The sequence below is a fragment of the Marmota monax genome, unplaced genomic scaffold (assembly GCF_021218885.2).
Source record: "Marmota monax isolate L192 unplaced genomic scaffold, Marmota_monax_Labrador192_F-V1.1 WCK01_AAM20220418_F8-fsc00026, whole genome shotgun sequence".
Classification (NCBI taxonomy): domain Eukaryota; kingdom Metazoa; phylum Chordata; class Mammalia; order Rodentia; family Sciuridae; genus Marmota; species Marmota monax.
In genome coordinates, this window is record NW_026693108.1 from 13,010,279 (window position 1) to 13,017,057 (window position 6,779).

General features: G+C 41.8%; 1 long non-coding RNA gene across 1 annotated transcript; it reads right to left on the reverse strand.

The window, feature by feature from the left end:
- Positions 1–732: 732 nt before the first annotated feature.
- LOC124099682 (uncharacterized) lies at positions 733–6,457 on the reverse strand. Its single transcript, XR_006854046.2, has 2 exons — positions 5,938–6,457; positions 733–1,775 (listed from the first exon to the last, which is right to left on the reverse strand). It is a non-coding gene; the product is annotated as an uncharacterized LOC124099682 (long non-coding RNA).
- Positions 6,458–6,779: the final 322 nt, after the last annotated feature.

Below are 6,779 nucleotides of genomic sequence, written 5' to 3' on the forward strand. Positions count from 1 at the left end.
AATTTGTGTTTTCATACATGTACTTTGGATAATGATGTCTCTCACATTCCACCATCCTTGCTAATCCCCTGCCCCCTCCCTTCCCCTCCCTCTCCTCTTCCCTATCTAGAATTCATCTATTCCTCCCATGCTCTCCCTCCCTACCCCACTATGAGTCAGCCTCCTTATATCAGAGAAAACATACAGGATTTGTTTTTTTGGGATTGGCTAACTTCACTTAGCATTATCTTCTCCAACGCCATTCATTTACCTGAAAATGCCATGATTTTGTTCTCTTTTATTGCTGAGTAAAATTCCATTGTATTTATATACCACGTTTTTTTTTTTTATCCAGTAATCTACTGAAGGACATCTAGTTTGCTCCACAGTTTAGCTATTGTGAATTGATGCTATAAACATTGATGTGACTGTGTCCCTGTAGTATGCTGTTTTAAGTCTTTTGGGTATAGTCTGAGGAGAGGGATGACTGGGTCAAATGATGGTTCCATTCCCAGATTTCCAAGGAATCTCCATACTGCTTTCCGTATTGGCTGCCCCAATTTGCAGTCATGAAATATTTGGCTTATTATAGCCTTAAGATTAAAAAAAATTTAATTCCAATTTTTTAAAAAAACTATTGAACAAGGATAAAGATGATAAATTACATGAAACCTATCACCCATCTGCTATAGATAAGATATACTGAAATATCCACAGATCCCAAACCCGGAATGAACCACACGAGACACTGGCTGCAAAAAGCAGGAGGCGTTTATTCTCACACAGGCGCCTGCGGGTGCACAGCAAAACCTCAGCCGGAGCTTCGGTGAACTGGCACACCGGGCTTTGGGGTATAGATCTTTTATAGGGAACAGGTGGGTTAGGTCTTAGCTTAGCACAGCAACAGCCTTCCTATTGGTCCCTCTGAATTCAGCAGTTGAGTCACCTAGGGGGGTAAACTTGTTTTCCCACTTTAGTTCTCAGAAAAACCATAAAATGGCATCCTGTCCTTTTAGTTCCTGTTTTTACCCTGTTTGCTCAAGTTTGGCCCTTCCGGGGTTATCTATATGGAACATCTTGCAGCTTCAGGGCACAGGGGTTAGTTTTCCTAATGTTGGGCCTGGGGCCTTGGGGTCCTTCATTCCCCCCTTTTTTTATATCATGGATATAATCTTATATCCATTGACCCATCTGCTCGGATTCCAGCATTATTTCAGCTGATGGCTCAGCATACTGGTTGGGGGTTGGTATTTACTATTAATCTAATTTTGAATAGGACCCCAGGGTCATAGGCAGTTTTATGATATACTCTCAGGCCCCATTGTTTTTTTTTGTTTTTTGTTTTTTTTAAATTATATTTCTTGTCCCCGATAATACTTGTCATGTCTGGCTCACAGATTGGTTGGGGTTAACTGATGTGGGGAAGACACAGCACAAAGCAAGAAAAATCAACAGCGAGTGAGTCTTATCTTTAGCGGATTTTGGGTACGTTGCAACTTTCATTCTGGATCCGGAGAGGTGTCTGCGGACTCCTGTGGATGTGCAGTCTTCACGTGGGAAGCATGGATCTAAGCAGCGATGCCGTCCACTTTGAGTGCAGTAGGAGTGGTCAGCAGGATAGTGTAGGGTTCTTTTCACCGCGGTTCGAGGTTCCTGCTCTGGTGCCTGCGTACCCAGACGGTATCTCCGACCTTGAAGGGATGTGGCAGCAAGGGGGTTTTAAGTTCCTCTTTGTATGCTGCGGCTAGAGGCTTCCAGACCTCGTTCTGGACCAATTGCAAAGCATGCAAATGAGTCTGCATAGATGGGGTGAGGGAGGCATAGGTTTTAGTTTTATAAAAGTTAATAGCGGGAGGTGGGGCACCGTACAGGATTTTAAATGGGGTTAGTCCATGTGGGCCTGGGGTGTTTTGGGCCCCATACAAGGCTAAAGGTAGGAGTTGTACCCAGTCTCTAGTGCCAGTTTCAAGTGTCAATTTAGTTAAAGTCTCCTTAATGGTTCTATTTATCTTTTTTACCTGTCCTGAACTTTGGGGTCTATAACCATAATGTAATTTTTAATTAATTTTTAATGTATTGGCTACCGCCTGACTTACCTGGCCGAAGGCAGGCCCATTAAATGTTTTCTTTTTGGTCCTCATTATCAGGATCAAAGGGAGTAAACCTCCGATAAGCCTCTTTTAATTTTTCTAAGAAGGCTGTCGGAGTTTCCTCTGACCCCTGGATAGTCTGTCTTACCTGAGCCAAATTGGTGGGCCATCGCCCTGCTCCATGGAGACCCCCCTGCTCCATGGAGACCCGCTATGAGTAACTGGCGATAGAGATGTAGGTGGTTCTCACCTGCTTCAGTCGCATAGTCCCAGTTTGGCCGGGTTAAAGGAAAAGCTTCGTTAATCAAATTTGTGAGTTGGGTGGGGCGCCCGTCGTCCCCTGGCACATTTTTGCGAGCTTCCAAAAGAACCTTTTGTTTCTCCTCTGTGTCTAATAGAGAAATCTTTAATTCTGCTACTTAGGGCTGGATAACCATATTAGCAAACATCAAGTCTACCTGTGTTGTCTAGAAATAAAAGCCTTAGACTAAAACTATTCTAGTAGTTCCTTTGACAGTTATCAGGCATTTCTGTCTAAGAATCTCTTTTGTAGCCTCCAGTCTATTTATTTATGGAAGTTACATTTAATTATTATTATTATTTAAGATGTCCAGGAACAGCTGTGCTTTGGCTTTGACTGTCTTTGCTAAGTGTTTAAGATGAAGCAAGTCAAACTGACTTTTGTTTCTACCTATTGTTTACAGTCAGCTGAGTTATCCTGGGAGTCCTCGGGAACTTCATAGCAGCTTTTCAGTTCTGCTAGTGCCATTTGCGCTAGGATGGGTCCAGGCCTTGTTTGACCATATGGCTTCCCTCAGAAGCATCAGGGATGTCTCCCTTTTTTAATGACCCTCCTCTTTACAGCAAATGCACCATTTGGCTTTCTGTCCTCCACTGGTCTCATTAATCTCCCTGCTCAGGAGGTTATGTGGCCTAGAGTTGCTGAGCCCTTTGGAGAAGTCCCCTATTCCCTGATTCAGACTGACTCAGAGGGCAAGAGCCAAATATTGGTTTTCTTGGCCCTTTTAATTTAACTAATTTTAAAAACTTGATCTTAAACATCCAGCAAATAAATTAACAGCCTTATATTAAGAGCACTGGGCTTTAATGTCTATCTCTCTATCCTGTAGGTGATAACTTTTTATCTTATGTTGACCCAGGTTGTGTTCTTAAAGCAATACCTCTTTAGAATATTAATAGGCAATCTTTAAACCATTTATAAGCAAACTACAAAACAAAACTAACTAGGGTAAAAACATATTTAGCTTATATAATAGCTACCTTGAATTCTGGCAGGGTTATACATCATAATTTCCTGTTTGAGATCCTAGTAATCTTGGCAAAAACCTACTTTTGGACACAACTTTAACTGTACTGAAATCTGGCTTACTTTTTTTATAGCCATTTTCACATGTAGTGAGATGGGACAGAGCCTTATCTCAAGTAAGGCAGGGCTCTTTATAAATCTCAAGTACTATAGTTCTGAAGCTGATCATTTTACAAAGTTTACATAAATTGTTGTTCAAGTTTACATGAACATTAGCTAACACAACATAATATTATACCTAAAATATGAATTAAAGGCTGAAAGCTTTTAACCTCTTGTAGAAAAGTAGTAATGCACTTTTGTGTTTTGCAATAAAACCTTTACACAGATTAGGCTCTTATTAACTTAAAAATACATAAATTGTATCTTAGAGTAGAAAGTAACATGGAACTGTACATATCTTATTGATAACAAGTTCAGTTATAGAACACAAATGATATAATTGAATTTTTAACATTTTTTTTTTTAAGCCTAAAATTACCATACAACTTTAGAACACCAGCTTGATATAATGTTCTTTTGAAGCTTTTACCTTACAGACTTGTATACCTGGAAGATATGAACACATTAATAACACCATAATTATATAAACCTCCTTTTGTTCACATTTTGAAACAATACTTGTAAACTTTTAAATTTAAGTAGAGTTAACATTTTATTAGGGCCTTTTTGAACACCTAGAGAAACTTATAAGCTTAATTTTGAGGACATTTTTACTTTTATCTGTTTACCCAATCTAAATTGAACCGTTTGAATCACGTGAATTAAAGATATTTGGATCTATTTTTAATTTTTTTTTTTCAGGCTACCCAGTTCAAAATTGAAACTTTTAAAATTTTTTATCCCAAGTATTTAAGTTTTCTAGCATGAACTATCTGAAATCAAACTAAACAATTGTTTAAACCCAACTTTTAACTGCAAGATAGTGCAATGCTTTAGAAACCCATTCAGATACCAGATTGTTACAATAAAAATTATTATTATTTATTTTTTAGACACATATTTAACCTAGATTATCCCTAAGAAACAATTAGACAACCAGATAAGAAAATATCTCTCCAGGTTTTGAACTTTCATTTAATTATGACTCCCATCAGTGGCACCATAGATTTTCCTATGAGTGGACCAGATGTTTTCACGTAGGGGCAACTATAGGTGTAAAATCAAGGGTCTCAGTGTGACTGGCTTTACTGCATTCAGTGTCCCTTCTTTTTAAGTAAACAGAGGTTAAGTAAACAGATCCTTAAGATGTAGATAAGGACCCAGGGAACTCCCCAGAGCTAAATGGCTCTGGCAGCTGCTGGGAGTCCCTTAATCCTATCTTTCACCCACAGGATCAGTTCCTCTAGTTTAGGTAATTTTTTTTTTTTTTAACTTGTTAGTAGCCAGCTCCCAAAAAGTCCATCCTCTGCTTGCAGTTGTTTCGAGTGCTAGGCTTCCCCAAGAAAGCAGAGTGGGAACTCCTTAAAAGTCCCCTTGAGAGTGTCAAAATTTGTGACTGAAAATTTGGTTCCCATCTCTAAAGTTAATTAACATTAATTTAATAATGAGGACAGGACTTTGAGAAAAGTCAAAGCGAGATGTCAAAGTTGTTAAATCCCCAGCAGGCATCTCTATTTGCACTCAAGCCGGTTATGGGGGGGGAAGAAAACATTGCTTCCCTAGTCTCAGTATTCAGCCTTAGATAGAATTTATCATCCGCCTTGGGCTGCATTTCCAAGCAGCCCGACTCCAGGAAGACCCGTTCGCTTCCTGGGGTGGAGGGGCCGGGAGGAACAGGGACGGGACAGATCCGCCATACCGCCGGGTGGAATCCTCCCGGCGGTCTGCGTGGATCCCACCCATGCAGGAGGGGATTCGCAGAGGTCCTGAAAGGTTAAAAGCCATGATCTGGATGGCCATGCGGCCCTGGCTGAAAGACAATCTCTGACTTTGCAAATTAGAGAGAGAGATGGAGGGACTCTCCTGGGGGCCATTTAACTTTGAGGGTGGGCCAATACTGGCCACTCCGTGGTACAGAGTGTTACCCATTTTTTCTTTTTGACTGCCACGGACAGGTTGTCTGCCCGATCTTGAACGTCTTGCCAATGATCTAGAGTTAGGCTCAAAGGGGTTGTTAGTGATTGTCCCCTGTTACTCTCAGAGAGGAAATAGAGAGACAGACACAATGACACAAAAACGAAACCAAACAGTGAGATCGCTGCGCGGCTTCGGTGGAAACCGAACAAATCAGATGGCCTGGGAGAAGTTTGTACTTCTTTGTCGCCTACAAAAATGGTGTAACCCTCGGAAACACCGGGGGCCCCAAAGAAATGGACCCTTCTGATCCCTGGGACGTCTCCCAGGGTGGCAGGGGAGAAGTCCGAGTTCGTCAACTCCTTCTCAAGCTGCCTCAGAATACTAAATGACAGAACTGCCTCAGAATACTCAGAATACTAAATGACTATGCCTAGGATCATATAGTCTTACAGACGCTGTGCGGAACAAAGAACAGATAACCAACAGGACAACAAGACAGTCAGTTTGAGCTGGCCAGCTTACCTCCCAGTGATGTCGGGTGTCCTCCGGATAGGGACCGGGATCGGAACCGGAACCGGGATCTTGGATCTCGGTGGGGCCTCCACAATGAAATATCCACAGATCCCAAACCCGGAATGAACCACACGAGACACTGGCTGCAAAAAGCAGGAGGCGTTTATTCTCACACAGGCGCCTGCAGGTGCACAGCAAAACCTCAGCCGGAGCTTCGGTGAACTGGCACACCGGGCTTTGGGGTATAGATCTTTTATAGGGAACAGGTGGGTTAGGTCTTAGCTTAGCACAGCAACAGCCTTCCTATTGGTCCCTCTGAATTCAGCAGTTGAGTCACCTAGGGGGGTAAACTTGTTTTCCCACTTTAGTTCTCAGAAAAACCATAAAATTGCATCCTGTCCTTTTAGTTCCTGTTTTTACCCTGTTTGCTCAAGTTTGGCCCTTCCGGGGTTATCTATATGGAACATCTTGCAGCTTCAGGGCACAGGGGTTAGTTTTCCTAATGTTGGGCCTGGGGCCTTGGGGTCCTTCAATACTTTCTATAGTTGATACTATCACTAGGCACAGTGGTGCATGCCTATAATCCAAGAGGCCCAGAAGGCTGGGGCAGGAGGATTTCAAGTTCTAGACTGGTCTCAGCAACTTAGCGAGGCCCTAAGCAACTTAGTGACACCTTATCTTTAAAATTTAAAGAAATAAAAAGGGGTGTGATGTGGCTCAGTGGTTAAGAGCCCTTGACTTCAATTCCCAGTACAAATAAAACAAAACTGATACCATCACATGAGCCTGTAGCATGTTTTCTTTGTCTCTAATGAATTGGAATGATCAGGAATTTACTTTAAATGACAGTG